Source organism: Nuphar pumila, chromosome 13, assembly GCF_984573655.1.
Source record: "Nuphar pumila chromosome 13, dmNupPumi1.hap1.1, whole genome shotgun sequence".
In the NCBI taxonomy this organism is placed as follows: Eukaryota; Viridiplantae; Streptophyta; class Magnoliopsida; order Nymphaeales; family Nymphaeaceae; genus Nuphar; species Nuphar pumila.
Window position 1 is genome coordinate 39,467,115 of NC_143261.1, and position 17,422 is coordinate 39,484,536.

Sequence of the window (17,422 nt, forward strand, 5' to 3'; positions counted from 1 at the left end):
CTTTTAAATATCTCATTATTCTTTTTACAGCTTTAAGATGTGATTCTTTTGGATTTGACTGAAATCTAGCACACAAGCAAACACTGAATATAATATCTGGACGGCTAGCAGTTAAATAGAGAAGTGATCCTATCATACCTCGGTATACCTTTGTATCAACAGACTTACCATCTTCATCTTTGTCCAAAACAGTAGTAGTGCTCATAGGAGTAGATTTTGAAGCAGTTGAGTTCTGTTGAACCTCTTCAGAAGTTCACGAGCATACTTAGACTGATTGATGAAAACTCCATCCTTGGTTTGCTTAATATGCAGTCCAAGAAAGTAGGTGAGTTCTCCCATCATACTCATTTCAAATTCTTTCTGCATGGACTTAGAGAATTCTTCACAAAGAGTGTTGTTAGAAGATCCAAAGATGATATCGTCTACATATATTTGAACAATTAGGGTATGATTATTCACTATTTTTACAAATAATGTAAAGTCTGCTTTGCCTACAGAAAAACCAGTTTTTAACAAAAAAGTTTTAAGTCTATCATACCAAGCACGAGGTGCTTGTTTTAAACCATACAAAGCACGTTTGAGTTTGAAAACAAGATCTGGATATTGTTCATTTTCAAATCTTGGAGGTTGTTTTACATAAACTTCTTTATTTATAAAACCATTTAGAAAAACACTTTTAACATCCATTTGATATAGCTTAAAATCCATATAGCTTGCATATGCTAAAAACATCCTAATAGATTCAAGTCTAGCAACAGGAGCAAAAGTTTCATCAAAATCAATACCTTTCTCCTGGTTGTATCCTTGAGCTACTAGTCTTGCCTTGTTTCTTATAACATTACCTGTTTCATCTAGCTTGTTTCTGAAGATCCATCTTGTCCCAATGATTGGATGATCCTTTGGTCTTGGTACAAGATCCCAAACTTCATTCCTTTGGAATTGATTCAGTTCTTCAGTCATGGCTAGCATCCAGAACTCATCGATGATGGCTTCATCAATCTTCTTTGGTTCAAGTTGAGAAATGAATGCCATATTTGCAATCCGTTCTAGCTGAGCTCTAGTCTGAACCCCCTTTGTCAGTTCTCCCAAAATATGCTTTTGAGGATGATCTTTGATATCGACAAATGTTCTTTGATGATCATCTTCATTAGACTTAGCTGTGTTATCTAAAAATAAATCTGTGCTTTCAACATCATCATCGTTAGTTTGCTTATGAACAGATTGATCAATAGATTCACAGAAACTAACATGCATAGATTCTTCAATAGACTTAGAACACTTATTGAAAACCCTGTATGCTTTACTATGACTTGAATATCCTAAAAATATGCCTTCAATAGATTTAGCATCAAATTTATCTAGGCTATCTTTTGTGTTTAGGATAAAGCATTTACAACCAAAGACTTTGAAATAGTCTATTCTTGGAGTTCTGTCATAAGAATAGTTCATAGGGAGTTTTATTTAATAACGGTCTAATGAGAACTCTATTTGTTATGTAGCATGCAGTATTAACAGCTTCTGCCCAAAAAGATTTAGCAAGATTATTGTGTTGGAGCATAGTTCTAGCAGATTCCTGAAGGGTTCTATTCTTTCTTTCTACTACACCATTTTGAGGTGCAACTCTAGGAAAGGCAAAGTTATGAGAAATACCATGCAAGTTACAAAAATTTTCAAAAAGTTCATTTTCAAATTCTCCTCCATGGTCACTACGGATTTTAACAATAGAACAAGATTTTTCATTTTGCAATTTTTTACATAAAATTTTAAATTGACAAAACGTATCACTTTTGTTTTTCAAAAATATTACCCAAGTAAATCTTGAGTAGTCATCTACAATGACAAAAACGTATTTATTGTGATTATGACTAGCTACTCTAGAAGGACCAAAGAGATCCAGGTGGAGAAGCTCTAGAGGTCTTTTGCTTGAAATGATATTTTTTGATTTAAAAGATGATTTGGACAGTTTTCGTAATTGACAAGCATCACAAAAATAGTCCTTTTTAAAAGATATTTTGGGTAACCCACGTACTAACTTATCTTTAGCTAATTTAGACATGTACTTAGAATTGACATGACCCATTCTCATGTGCCATAAATGTTGAGAGTCATTATTATCTATGAGGCAATGTTCTGTGATGTTTTCTAAGTATAGTTCATATATATATTATTTTTTCTTATACCTTTTAAGATAATATTTTCGTTGGTGTCTGCTATAAGACAAGAATTATGATTAAAGCTAACATTATAACCTGTATCACACATTTGACTAATGCTTAGAAGGTTATGTTTTAAGCCTTTAACCAAGAGAACGTCTTTGATAAGAGGTTTATCTATATTTCCAATATTACCAATACCTATTATCAAACCTTTGTTGTTATCTCCAAAGGTGACGGTTCCTCCTTCTTTTTTATGAAGAACAACAAAGAGGTCTGAATGTCCAGTCATATGTTTTGAGCATCCACTGTCTAGAATCCATCTGTTCTTCTTGTTTGGAGCCTGCAAATCATTAAGTAAAATTTCTTTTTGGTACCCAATCGGGTCCTTTTTTGTTAGACTTTGGAACCCATATCCATTTGGATTTGGGTTTGTCTATAGCCTTAGAGGAGTTTAAAAAATTAGAATTATAATACTCCTTATTTGGTTTAGAAGAACTTTTCACAAAAGTGGTCTTTTGATTCATACAAGAAGGCTTGTTGAAATGGGAGTAGCCAATATCATTCTTGTAGAAAGAGACTTTTTGAGAGGATAAGAGTTTATCCAAGTTCTTTTTTCCTTTAGTAAACTTGAAAACCGTTTTCATAAGGTTTTCAGTTTTACTTTTTAATTCTGAAATTTCTACTTGCAGATTTTTAGTCTTGGAGCTAGTAGATGAGATTTCAGAAGTAATAAGAAGATTTTTCTTTTGTAGCTCAGAATTTTCAATACTGAGTTTTTCATTTTTCAAAAGGAGCTCTAGATTCTCAGATTTTAACTGTTTATTTTTTAGAATCGTTTTCCTTGATTCTTCAAAAAGTTCCTGAAAAGCATTTTGAAGATCTTCAAAGGAGAAATCAAGAGATTCACTTACAGAGCTTTCTGCCATGAAGCACATGTTGGCGGTTTCTGCTTCATCATCATTTGACTCTTCACTGATGGATGGTTCTGAATCATCCCATTGAGCATGCAGAGCCTTTTTCTTGAAGAACCTTTTCTTTGGTTCCTCAGACTTGGATTTTCTTTTGAGAAGAGGACAGTCACGTCTCAGGTGACCTGGCTTATTACACTGGTAGCACATAGAATCTTTTTTTGGGTCTTTTCTTTCTTTGTGCTTATTTGGAAGCCGGTTCCTTCTCATAAAGCGCTGAAATTTTCTGGTGAGTAGCGCAATCTCAGTTTCTTTTTCTGAGTCTTCATCCTCAGAAAGGGCTATAAAGGCTAGAGTTTTCTTCAAGGGTTCTTCTTCTTCCCTTCTTTCTTTCATGTGGACTTCATAGGCCATAAGATTGCCTATTAAGTCCTCCAGAGTAAGCTTAGATAAATTTTGAGCTTCTTCAATAGCTGTAGTCTTTTTCTCCCAATCAGTTGTGAGAGATCTCAAGATTTTCTTCACCTTTTCTGTCTGGGAATATGTTACACCCAGAGATTTCAGATTGTTGGTGATGTTGGTGAATCTGGTAAACATCTCTGTGATTGGTTCATCTTTGTTCATTTTGAACAACTCATATTTTCTAACAAGAGATAAGATTTTGGCTTCTTTCACTTTGTTGGTTCCTTTATGAATAACCTCTAAAGAATGCCAAATATCATATGCAGATTCACATATAGATATTCTATTGAATTCGTTTTCATCAATGGCATAATATAAGGCATTCATAGCCTTTGCATTTAGGTTTGCCATTTTCTTTTCTTCATCAGACCATAAGTTATAGTCTGCGGATGGAGATGTGTATGGATGCTCAACAATTTTTCATACAGCAAAATCTATGGACTTGAGAAATATAGCCATTCTGCACTTCCAGTATCCATAGTTGGAGCCGTTGAAGAAAGGAGGACGAGATGCGTGTTGACCTTCAATATCACGAGCATAAGAGGTAGATGCCATTTGTGCTGGAAGACTTGTTATGTCGAAACCAGCAAACCTGCTCTGATACCAAATGAAATTCCACTAGAGGGGGGGTGAATAGTGAAATACGATAAAGATCGATAAAATAAAATAATCAGGCAATAAGGCACAACACATAAAACACAGAATTTATACTGGTTCGGTCAATACCCAGACCTACATCCAGTCCCCAAGCAAACCACTTGAGCTTTCCACTATAACATCCGAATCACCGGATAAATAGTACAACACCCTCTTCCTCAGAGGTCTTCTTCTCTTAACAGAGAAGGGGCACACCCTCTTCCACAGAGGTCTTCTTCTCTCAACAGAGAAGGACAACACCCTCTTTCACAGAGGTCTTCTTCTCTCAACAGAGAAGGGCAACAACCTCTTTCACAGAGGTCTACTTCTTTCAACAAAGAAGGAAAACAGTGAATAACAGAGTTATAATACTTCCTATAGAACCTTCAGAATGATATAAATGCACGAATGAAGGATTCTCAGAATGTTCTGTTTGTCACTCAGAGGATACACTTTGTCAAAGAGCTATACTTGACTTTTTCTCTTTTCTTTCTTTTCTTTTTCTCTTTCTTTTTCAAGGCTCTCTTTTCAAATAATGAATAGGAATTTTTCTCGTTGTAAGCTCACATGTCCATTCCATGTTGAATAGTTTATTTGAGTGTGTTTACATAGTTTTAAAAAAATAGTCGTTACTTTTTGAAATCGTAGCCTTTTTGAGATGTGAAATGTTATGTCATTTCAAAAAAACATCTTTAGAGAAATTCGAGAAAGCCTTTTTCCATAAAAGTAAAATATAGGGTACACTAGTCGTTGTAATATTTTAGGTAATACATATTTTATGTAAAAAGTCTATTTCTTATAATAGTACATTGAACATTGGATTTATAGTTTTGTCTTTATTCTAATTAATGATTTGAGGTACATAAGTACTTCTTTACTTTAAATGAGTGTAAGTACAATGAGTGCTTTGAGATATTTATTTGTACATAGTCATGTCAAGTGTTTTCTTTATGTTGTGTTTTTCAAAGTCTTCAGAGAGAATGAAGACTACAAGAAAGTCGACATTCTTGAGAAGGATATTTAACAAGGATTTCGTACAGGAGGTATTTAATGCTATACAAAGAGAATGATGACTTCAAGTAAGTCGACATTCTATGGGTTTGTAAAAAGGTAACTAGAGTCATTTCAAAACCTTTATTATATTTGTTTTCTTTGTGTAGCCAATTTTCATGTTGTCTTTTTCCTATATTTGAAATCATTTCTTTAAAGAAGGTAACTAGAGTCTTTTCAAAACATATATTTGTTTTTCTTTATGTAGCCGATTTCATGTTTTGTCTTTTTCCTATATTTGAAATCATTTCTTTAAAGAAGGTAACTAGAGTCTTTTCAAAACATATTATATTTGTTTTTCTTTATGTAACCGATTTCATGTTTTGTCTTTTTCCTATATTTCTTTTCATGTTGTCTTGTATATGATGTAAGGTACAATTATTACATTTTGAAATCATGTCAAAATACCTTTTTCATAAAGGGTTGTAAGAAGGTACAATTATTAGTTTTCAAAAAGGAGCTTTTTGAAACTATCGTATACTTTTATGATATAGCTTTTATGAATGAGTATGTAATATGCAATATGCATGTTCCTGAAGGTTCTGTTACATATGACTCTAAAGAAGAAAAAAATCTTCATCTTGAGGTAGCCGATCTCTTCAGTTGATCTTTAGGAATGCATGGCTCATCAAACTTTTTCTTCAAGGAGTATGATTGCACCATAGTTGTACTTGAACAGGAAGTCTCCATCCTTTTTGGGTGAGATATCCTTGCATCAAATACTCGTTAGATTTAGGGCAAAACATATTCAGTCATAATATAACATTTTTCAAGAGGACATATTATCATATCATATAAAATCAAATACGACAGTGTATCATATTATGTGACATCAAAACAGAGTTTCTCAACATTTGTAAGATTTCTCAAACTTATAAGTCGTTGTATAAGAAGAAACCTACAGATTGAATAACGAAACCTTACACGAAACTCACCGAAACGATAGAAATTTGGATATTCCAACTGTAGAGTAAGCAACAGTAACAACTAATACGCAACACAAGGTGGAAACGATGCTGCGACTGCGCGTAAGACGGAAACGGATGCTCTGGAACAAAAGAAAAGGATGCTTCGTTGTACACAGATGAAAGCAAAGAATGCTCCTGTAGAGTTTTCTGCTTTGGGCGAGAATGGATTGTTTTGAACTATTTAAATCCTACAAAATACAGCTTGCTGCATACGCAAACTTTGCGGAACGTTTTGGCGCGATAACGATGAAGGGCATTTTTGTCCTTTTCAAGAACTGACGATTCAGTTTAATAGAAGGAGGGCATTTATGTCTGTTCGAGGAAGAGGAAGCGACAGGCGGTAAAGGGTACTTAAGTCTTTGTTGCGGCATCAAATTACGATGCAATATGATGCGGACACACATGGGGATACATGCCGGTCTGCATCTTATATGTGGTGCTATTTGGAACCCCCGAACATGAGATCTCAGTACCGGCCCTGTTCGGGGGGGGGGGAACATATAACCTGCTTTGTGTTATTAGGGATGCAAATGGTGGGTCAGATGTTGGCATTACTAAATGCCATTTAATCAAGACATAGGTGAAGAAGCGTTGACTTATTCAGAACCAATCGGTCAGCTATTTGCTCTTATTGGAGTCAGGGTTTGGATGGATTTGCAGTCAAAACTTCAAACACAATCTGACTCATGAAACCAAGCAGATCCAAAGGGCCTTGTCAAAACATCTGATCCAAGCCTGTTCAATTGACGTCATCCCCAAGGCAAAAAGCCCGAACGAGGCAATTTGGAAAGCTCGAGCTCGGCTTGCTTAAAGCTTTGCTTGAGTTGGTTCATTTAAAAAACGACGGTAAGATTGAGTCGAATCCAAAAGCATTTTTAATTAAAGCAGTGGAGGTCAAGCGGTAGGCTAGGCTTTCTGTTTCTATTTTTTTTTCCTTTATTTTTTGAAGATAGGCTACTCTCGTTAAGCAACTGGGATCCCCTCAGCGCTTAAGTCAACTCCGCCTATCATGAGCTCTTTTGAATTTTCATGTGAAGGGTCGGAAAAATATTCTTATGACGATTTCATAAAGAGTTACATAAGGTGCAACGGTTGGGGGCGTACTTTGTTTGGGGGGTGGTGATGCATACTCAAATTTTACTGGCCGGCACCTTCTCTGCAGATGGCTGGCATGGGGTCTAGACCCCATCTTAGCCGATTGTATATATGAGTTACATCAAGCTCATCCAAATCTGAGTTGGAGCTTGGCACATCATTGCCGAGCGGACCGCGAACAACCGAGGCTCGGGGTTTGGCTTCCTTCGGATCTGTTGTTCTACCCCTAGCTTAGCTAGTTGTTCTCCCCAAATACGACTTTATGCTGAACCTTCACTACATATGACCAGCCATGACGGAGCTCGAAGACCTCAATGGTCAAACCCGACCAGCTGTTTCCACCTTGTCGACCGCATTGACATCTATAAATCGGTGAGAGGGACAGGTTATGGATAAAACTAATGCAATTTGGTTCCAGTAATCCCGCCTGTCACCCCGCATCTTTGTACCACTGAGATCTTATTGATGCAAGTTGTTTTGTTAAATTCTGACCTCATGGATTCAACATAGTTGATTTAATAAGAATGAACTCATGGATCATACTTTTTTTAATGAGTATGATTTTTTAAATCTCAAAATTGTGGTTTTTCATCGGTCAATTTTTGAATTACCAAAAAATCCTGTAAACAAGTCAAATCCCGACAATTCAAATGTTGATATTCACTAAATGGATAGTGTAGATCACATCTATGGAGTTCGATTGATCCAAACAACTTGCATCAATGAAATCCCAAAGCAGGATATGAAGATAGGGATGAAGGATTAGTGAACCGAACTCAAACTGATGGCCAGCTAGCTGAACCCATGGCAACAGACATGTTAGATTGCTTGCTGGTGTCGCTGTCAGATATCAGACACCAAACTAAAAGAGGGCGTAGGTTGCAGATGGTGCTTAAACCGATCGATCGAACTGGACGCATGATAGTGTGCAATCTATTCGTGAGTCGTTTTCATCCTATACTTGAAGCAGACCTAGTGATGTGCAACTGCAACCCGCAAGAAGTCGATCAGTCTGAGCAGGCCAACCTCAGAAGACATCCATGAACAGGGGAGATTAAAAAATCAAATGCATTAGAAAGCAAAATCACGAGTGTTTTTGTAGCAAAAAAACAAAATCAAGGAGACGTAAATTTACGTGGTTGGGTCATAGAAATCTACGTCCGCGGTAACACCTCACAACCTCATATTTCTTCTATTATTTTCTGATGCTGTTTACACCATATTTATACAGCAACACAGGCTTGTGGGATAAAGACTAGCCAAGATAACAAATCAGAAAAAATAGGAAACTGCCATAACTGCTAAACGAGTTTCCTAAAAATAAAGGATTGAGGAAGCATGAGGTGGCGAGATCTTTAATCCTTATCTTCAACACTCCCCCTCAAGTGGGGTTTAAATATTTGTGCATCCCCACTTGCCGAGTATTTTGTGATGTTGATCTCACATCAACCCTTTGGTGAGACCGTCTCCAAGTTTTTCTGAGCTTTTGGTATAGGGAGTAGAGATTTTTTCTTTTTTTACTCTCTCTAACATAGTGACAATCAATTTTTATATATTTGGTTCTTTCATGAAACACAAAATTTGCAGCAATATAAATGGCTGTTTGATGATTCACAGCGCAAAGGAATCAAAGAGTTAATTTGAAGTCCCATCTCAGTCATTAGAATTTTTACCCATATGATCTCACTGGCAGCAGCAACCATTGCCCGATACTCAGCTTCAACACTGAATCTAGATACAATCTCTTGCTTCTTGCTCTTCCACAAAACCATATTTCCTCCAACAAATATGCAGTAGCCTGAAGTGGACCTTTTGTCTGGGCTACCAGCCCAGTTGGCCTCAGTGTACCCTTGGATGAGATTGTTTTCATTCATCTTAAACCATAATCCTTGACCGGGTGTTTGCTTTAAGTATTGTAATATTCGATTTGCATTCTTCCAATGACACTCTTGTAGGGCATGCATATATTGACTTACAAGACTAACAACATAAGTTATGTCAGGCCTCGTAATGGTAAGATATATGAGCTTGCCTACTAACCTTTGATAACTTTCTTTGTCAATAATAGGATCTTTAGATGATATAGCAAGTTTTTGCCCTACTTCTATGAAAGTTTCTACGGGTTTACATTCCAGTTTGCCCATATCTTTGAGTAGATTTAAAGTATATTTTTGTTGTGACAGAAAAAGACCCTTCTTGGAGTGAGCAACCTCAATTCTTAGAAAGTAGCAAAATTTGCCCAAATCTTTTATATTAAAGGCATCGCGAAGGAGAGCTTTGGTGCATAGAATGCTTTTATCATCTATCTCTGTCACAATAATATCATCTACACATACCAATACAAGACTTAGATTGCCATCTTCTCTTTTAATGAATAAAGAATTATCAGCATTGCATCTAACAAAATTATTTTGTTCCAGGGTCCTACTGAGGCAGTAATGCCAAGCTTTGGGAGATTGATTTAAACCATATATGGCCTTCTGTAAGTGATATACCATGTTACTATTCCCTTCCTTAGGATGTCCCGGGGGGTGGGGGGAGGGGTGAAAGTTTCATATATACTTCTTCCTTTAATTCTCCCTGTAAGAAAGCATTTTTAACATCTAACTGATATAACGATCAATTATAATTGCAAGCAATAGAAAGAATAATTCTAACAATATTCATCTTTGCAACTGGAGCAAACATCTCCTCATAATCAAGACCCTGAGTTTTAGTATATCCCTTAGCAACTAGCCTGACCTTGTACCTTTCAATTGAGCCATCACTTTTGTATTTTATTTTATATATCCATCAACATCCAACAACCTTTTTTTCTGGTGGCAAGGTGACAATATTCCAAGTCTTGTCTTTATGAATAGCATCTAATTCTTCATTCATGGCTTGCACCCATACAATGTTTTTTCTTGCTTCTTTATAGTTTGTCGGTTCTTGACAAGTATATACATTGTTGTTAATATAAGCATTGTAAGACTTGGTAATATTTCTGTATCCAATATAAATTTCAATTGGATATGTGATAGTAGAGTAAGTGACCTAATCATTCAGCCAAGATGGTGGACGAGTAATTCGTTCATATCTTCTCAAAATAGGTTGAACTTCTTCAATATCTTTAGATTGATTTATAGAGATATTATCTCCATCACCCTCTTGATACAAAAGAGACACAGTAGGTTGATCTTGATTTTCTTTTATATAAAGGAATTCATCATAAGTATCTAAATTTGGTAAAAAAATCTCCCCTTGAGATATAACATCCTTGAGATTTTGTGAGAAATATAGGGTATTTTTATCAAAAAACATATCCCTTGATATGTAAAGTCGCTTCTCTTTCATATTGTAACATTTATATCTCTTTTGAGAAGTAGAATAACCCAAGAAAACACACCTGGAAGCCTAACTGCTTAGTTTATCAAGACTCTGTTTTTGCTTGGCCACATATACGACGCACCTAAGGGTATGTTTGATGGCTTGTCTAGGGTTGGACAAAATGAACAAAAAGAACAGAACAAAACATTGGTTATGTTCATTTCATAACAACTGTTCAAAATCCAACATTTGTTTGGACCATACTCAAATACTATGTTCCAAATGTCCGTTGTTTGAAGACGATGTGCAGACAACTTGGACAATCATCGATAATGGGTTAAATTAATTCATTTTGGATCACATGACCCAATCCATCCACCATTTTACATGTTTTAACAAGTTCATTATGGTTTTTTGCCCGGATATGGATCCAATTATGAAATTATATCTCAAATCATGAATTTTTGCTCCAAATATGAATCTCGACTGGGATCCAGTTGCACTTTTCCATTTCATTCACCCAACCTTTATCCTATGATTTACATCTCCATCAATTTCTCCATACTTTTGAATGATAGATCCCAAATATTTGAAACAATCATCCACCGGTATTTCTTGCTCACCAAGCTTCACTACACTCCCATCACTACTTCATTGCTTACTAAACCGACATTCCATATATTCCGTCTTACTCTTACTCAACTTAAAACCTCTTGCTTCCAATGTCTGTGATCATGCATATATTTTAGGGATATTTTAGATAAAATTATGCATGATTTCATGAGAAAATGATTTAAAAACCCTATTTTACGCTAATTTTGAGTAAATGAGCTAAAATGATTTAAAAAAATAAAATGCATGAAAAATAACTTTATTTTATATTTTAATGCATATTTTATTTGTTGGCTTAATTGTAGTAGTTTAGTTTTTAAAAATAACAAAAATTAGAGTTAAAAGAGAGTTAGTTTAGTTTTTTTTTAAAACATAAGTCGAAATGAGGTTTTTGGTAAATAAAAATTTTAAGGTAGTTTTTTTAGAATTTTTGAAAATCTTACAACAACCCATCCGATGGTTTTAAATTCACGAAAGGGGGAAAATTCTCCTGTCTCCCCCTTTTGCGCCAAAACCTCTTTTCCCTCTCTTCCCTCTCTTCTCCCTCTTGTCCACCAACAGATCCCTCTTTCCTCCTTCTTCCCTCTCTTTCCCCTATCTTCTCCTCTTTCTCTTTCTCTTTCCCTTTCTTTCAATCCGATGGAGGCTCTTCAGTCCGGCGATGACGTACAGAAGGAGGCCTCTCTCTTCTAACCCCTCTGGTTCACGGTAAGCATTTCATCATCATCATCTTCTTCTTCTTCTTCCTCTTCATTTTCTTCACTCTTCTTAATTCCCTTCTCTGTTTCTTCATTTCCTTTCATAAAAATAAAAACAAAAAAAACACTAAATAGAATCCTGTATACATTTCAATTCCGATTACTGATTGTGCTTACATCTCACGCATTTTTTTTTCTGTTACGCATATGCATCTTTAGTAGATTGCATTCCATCTCATTCGATTCTCTGATTTCATCATATTGCATATTTTCTGTGTCGATCATTAGTGTAATAAAAGGTTGATTGTGATCCGATTAGTTTTCTTTGCATTGAATCTGGAGAAGCCGTGAAAATACAATTGTAGCATCATTCATCCGCCAGAATTTCTCTTCATTCGCTGGAATTCCTTGTTTTACCATGAAATACTCTACAACGATCCAACAAAGATCGATCTGTTGTTCAGTTGAACAACAAAGCTTGATATGCTACATTTCTCTGATTCACGATACAGCAGATTGATCGACTGAAATCCAATGATCGATTGACTGATCTCTGGATTGAATAGCTGAAGTTCGGCAATCAAATGCCAGAATTTCTGTTTTTTTTTTTCCTGTGTTTTTTTTAAGTCATTTCCAGTTTGTTTTCCCATTATTTTCCTGTTTCATTTTCCGGTGTTTGTTTTTAATCATTCCATTTCCTGTTTTGATAATTCCTTGTTTTATTTATGTTTTTCAATTCAGTAATTTCCAGCTTTTCTTGCAATTCTAAGTTCCTGTTTACTCTTACATTCCGGTTTGTTCATGTGTTGAAATTCTTGTCTTTTTCATTCATTGATTGCATGTATTCTTCATCCTTTGTTTTTCATTCATTGATTCCCTGTTTTGACTTTATATATTTTCGTAATTAGTTAACTTTACTATTAGTTAAGTGATTAAGTCATTAACTGTTAGACATTAGTTAATTGAGTAGTATTAGTTGTTAGTTAAGTAAACTGTCAGTTAATTAGTTTGTAATTGTATTTAGTCATTTAGATTTCTTGCATAATTCCTTCATATTTTAGCATTTAGCTAGTTTAGTATAATTTCTATTTCTATTTCTATTTCTCTCTCATGTACTGCTCGCGTTCTTTTGATTTGTGCAGGATCGCACAGGAGTGGAGCGGAAGTGATCGAGTGACATAGAAGCACAAGAGTAGAAGATTTTTGTTTTTAGTTTAGAACTAGGAATTTCATTTTAGGTTTGTAAATAATGCCTTTTAAGCCCTATGTGTAGGGTATTCATTTGTTGTAATAGTTAATTAGATTTACTTTTCTTCGTACTTTTCTCATTTCGGCAATAAAGAATAGTTTAGTTGTTTGTTTGAATACGAAGTATTCCCGTTCCCTGAGTTCGACTCGGTCTCATCCACTAGTGAGAACCGATTTTTATTATTTGATGTATGGTTTTCACATGTTTTTCATTTAAAAATCTTTTCAAAACTACAACAGATTTCAAAAAGACATCAGTCTGTCTCCATAATTCTAACTTAGCATTAACCCCAGCTCTAGACTCATCAATCAAAAAATATCATCAGCAAACAACATACACCACAACACATTTTCTTGAATTGATCTCGTAAGCTCATCCATCACTATAGCAAATAGGAAAGGGCTTAATGCAGATGCTTGATGTAACCCAACCGTTATAGAAAAATTGGTTGTCACCCCTCCACAAGTGCGGACATTGGTTACTACTCCTTCGTACATATCTTTAATTATACTAATGTACTTGAGAGAAACACCTTTCTTCATCATTGTCCACTAGAGAACATCCCTAGGTACTGTATCGTATGCCTTCTCCAAATCAATAGAAACCATATGCAAATCTTTGTTCCTCTCTTTATATCTCTTAATAAGTTGTTTAAGAAGATGTATAGCTTCCATAGTTGATCTTCCAGGCATAAAACCAAATTGATTCTTCGATATCATGACAACCTTCCTCAACCTATACTCAATCACCCTCTCCCAAAGTTTCATAGTATGACTCATGAGTTTTATACTACGATAGTTTGTGCAATCTTGTATATCAACCTTATTCTTATATAGAGGCACCAAAGTACTTTTCCTCCACTCATTAGACATCTTAATTGTCCGCCAAATCTTATTAAAAAGATTTGTCAACCATTCTAAACCTTTCTACCCAAGCATTTCCAAGCCTCAATAAGTATATCACCTGGGCCAACTACCCTTCTTAATTTTATTTTCTTCAAAGCCTCTGCAATTTTTTTCTTTTAAATTTTGCGCATGTAGTCACGATTCATCTCATGAAAAGGAATGGAGAAGTCTCCAAGATCCTGAGCATGACTTCCATTAAATAGCTTATCAAAATAATCTTTCCATCTCTCCTTAATCTCCTCATCTTTGACTAAAACCCTTTGCGTTTCATCTTTGATACATCTAACCATACCCAAATCCCTCGATTTTCTATCTCTCATCTTTGTAAGCCTATAAATATCCTTCTCGCTTTCTTTGGTATCCAACTTGTCATAAACCTCCTTATATACCTTATCCCTCACGTTTCAAACTATTTTTTTAGCTTCCTTCTTTGCTATCATATACTTCTCCAAATTCTCATTATCACAACTCTTACTTAGATTTCTATAACACTCTCTTTTGACCTTAATAGCTAATTTGGCATCCTCGTTCCACCATGATGTATCCTTACCTAGTGGTGCAGCGCCTTTAGACTCACCCAATACCTCCGTAACCACCTTTCTCATGCCATCTGCTATCTTATTCTACATTGATTCTGAATCCTCCTTAAGACACCAATCAACTTCCTTAACTATCTGCTCTACAAACATTCCTTGTTTAGCTCCTTTCAGTGCTCACCACTTAATTCTAGGATCTATCATATGCCTATCCCTTTTGCGGCATTTTCTAATTCTAAGATCTAAAATTAAGACTCTATGTTGTGTAGCTACACTTTCTCTCGGTATAACCTTACAATCAATGCAACAACCCCTATCTCTCTTTCTAAGTAAGAAAAAATCTATCTGACACGTATTAACCCCACTTTTAAATGTTACTAGGTGAGACTCCCTCTTCCTAAACCAAGTGTTTGCTAAGATCATATCATAGGACAAACCAAAATCTAAAATCCTTTCTCCCCTTTTGTTTTTTTCTCCTATACCATAGCCTCCATGGATACTCTAAAATCCATCCCTACTAATGCCTACATGTCCATTCAGGTCACTGCCGATGAAATGCTTTTCTCCATAAGATATCCCTTGTACTACTCCATCTAAATCTTCCTAAAATTGATGCTTAATGAAATCATCTAAACCTACTTGAGGTGCATAAACACTAATAATATTAATAATATTCGTACCTAATACTAATTTAATAAGTAAAATCCTATCACCCTTCCTACGGACCTCAACTATATTATTTATAAACTCACGACTAATAACAATCCCTACTCCATTCCTATTCCTATTTATTCTTGTATACCAAATCTTATATCCCGAAGGTTCTATCACTTTTGCTTTCTCACCTACCCATTTGGTCTCTTGTAGACATAAAATATCAATCTTTTTCCTACACATAACATCTACTAACTCTACCAACTTGCCAGTTAAAGACCCTATGTTCCAAGTGGCTAACCTAATTTTATGGTCTTGAACTATCTTCTTTACCCCCACTCGTCCAACAAAGTGAGGGAACCCTTGCCTATTTGACACCACACATGGGTGTTAGTGTGACGCGTCGCTTCTGGGCGACGACCTAGCAACCCTTGCCCATTTATCACTGCCTCAGGGCCTATAGAGTACAGCGCGTCGCTCAGTAGGGAACGCCCCAACGAAATTCTCATATTGGTTCATATTCATAGGGCATGACTAAGTTTTTATGTTGCTGTCACTGGCCTACCGCAACCCTCCTCCTTTATCCGGGCTTGGGACCGACAATGTATAACTAAACAGTTAGACATTATAGACTAACAAATGAAAATCGTGAATGGGACAAAAACTTCAGCACCATGGAAAACTTTCAGGCTAGAAGAAATAGTTTGGAAGGGGTGAAAACGCTCATTGAAACAATGCATATTCAACCCATACCCGTTGGGTTGTTAGCTGATGATGGAAATTTGGCATGGTTTAGCAAAGTTTAACCGACAGACTTGCAAAACAGCATTTGTTAGCCAATCAAAATATAGGTTTTATATGCCTTTTTAGCCATTAAATGTGCAGAATGCAGTAGATGGAAGGATGCAAAACATCAGGTCAATAAAATTAGTATCTGAATGCATGATATCAGAAAAACATTAAAAAAAGGCTATCCTTCCAAAATTGCTGCAGTCTTAGCAAGCTAGAGAGGCCTTTCAACTACATCCTATACTTTGGTATGGTCGGATTCATACAAAGTTCTCAATGCTAGATATAAAACTTGAAGCCTGTAGAGATGGACGACTAGTTATAAACATCAACAAGAAAAACCATGTACAAATTTATTAGAAAATGAAAGAGTAATCATTATGCCAAAAAAAAAGAAACATCAATTTAGATTTGTGACAACAATTTTCAACAAAAAATTTAACCTTACACTTTGATGAATGCAATCAAGGAAAACAGGAAATTATAGTTGTTGGAACATATGCAGCATCATGTGCAGAGTATAACTAAACCAACCATACTTAGCGGGAGTTACAACCTAAAACTACCTATCAGTATATAATGATAAGTCAATTTTAGGGAAATTTTAACATTAACTACCACAGAGATGATTGTATTCGAACTTATGTTGCAACCTTGCATCCTCTGCTTGTGGTACACGAGTCCCCATTGTGTGTAACATCCAACTTGAGGGGATACAAATATTTGCAAGAAAACCGACTCAAGTATTTCTCTTTCACTTGCAACATCAGCCCACAAAAATGGACATTCTAAGTGCCTAGTAGATTGCTAGCTTACAAATGAATAACTTAAGGTGCAATATTAGATTAGCTCATATGATGGTTTTTACTTAAACGCAAATGCTCTTCTAGACATATCATTGTTTCGTCTATTGCATTGCCTCCAAGGTTTTATTATGGCTCTTCAAGAGACCATTTTGTGGAGAAAAAAAATAATAGAGAAAAGAGTTTACGACACAAAATCAAGACACTGAATGTGAATCGAGCTCAAAATCAGCTACTCCGATTCAGAACTAGCAGATCTCAAGCTTGATTGACACTGGTTTAGCACAATCGAGTCCATCCGAGCTAAATTACAAAAACCATATATAAAAAATTACCAAAAATGAAAAAAAAATACAAAAAAATGTGTTGCTGATCCATAGCAATTTCAGCAATTAGAACAACAAACAAAAACATAAAAAAAAAGAATATGAAGGATTTACCATTTGGCGAAGATGATCCAGTTGTAGAGCGAGAGGTATAGACGCCGGAGGGCCGAAGCAAAGCCCGCCATCAACAGAGTTTCCTTAGAGAAGAGATGGCAAATCACAGAAGAAAAGGGAGTGGAATCGAGATGGATCTAGGGTTTTTGAAG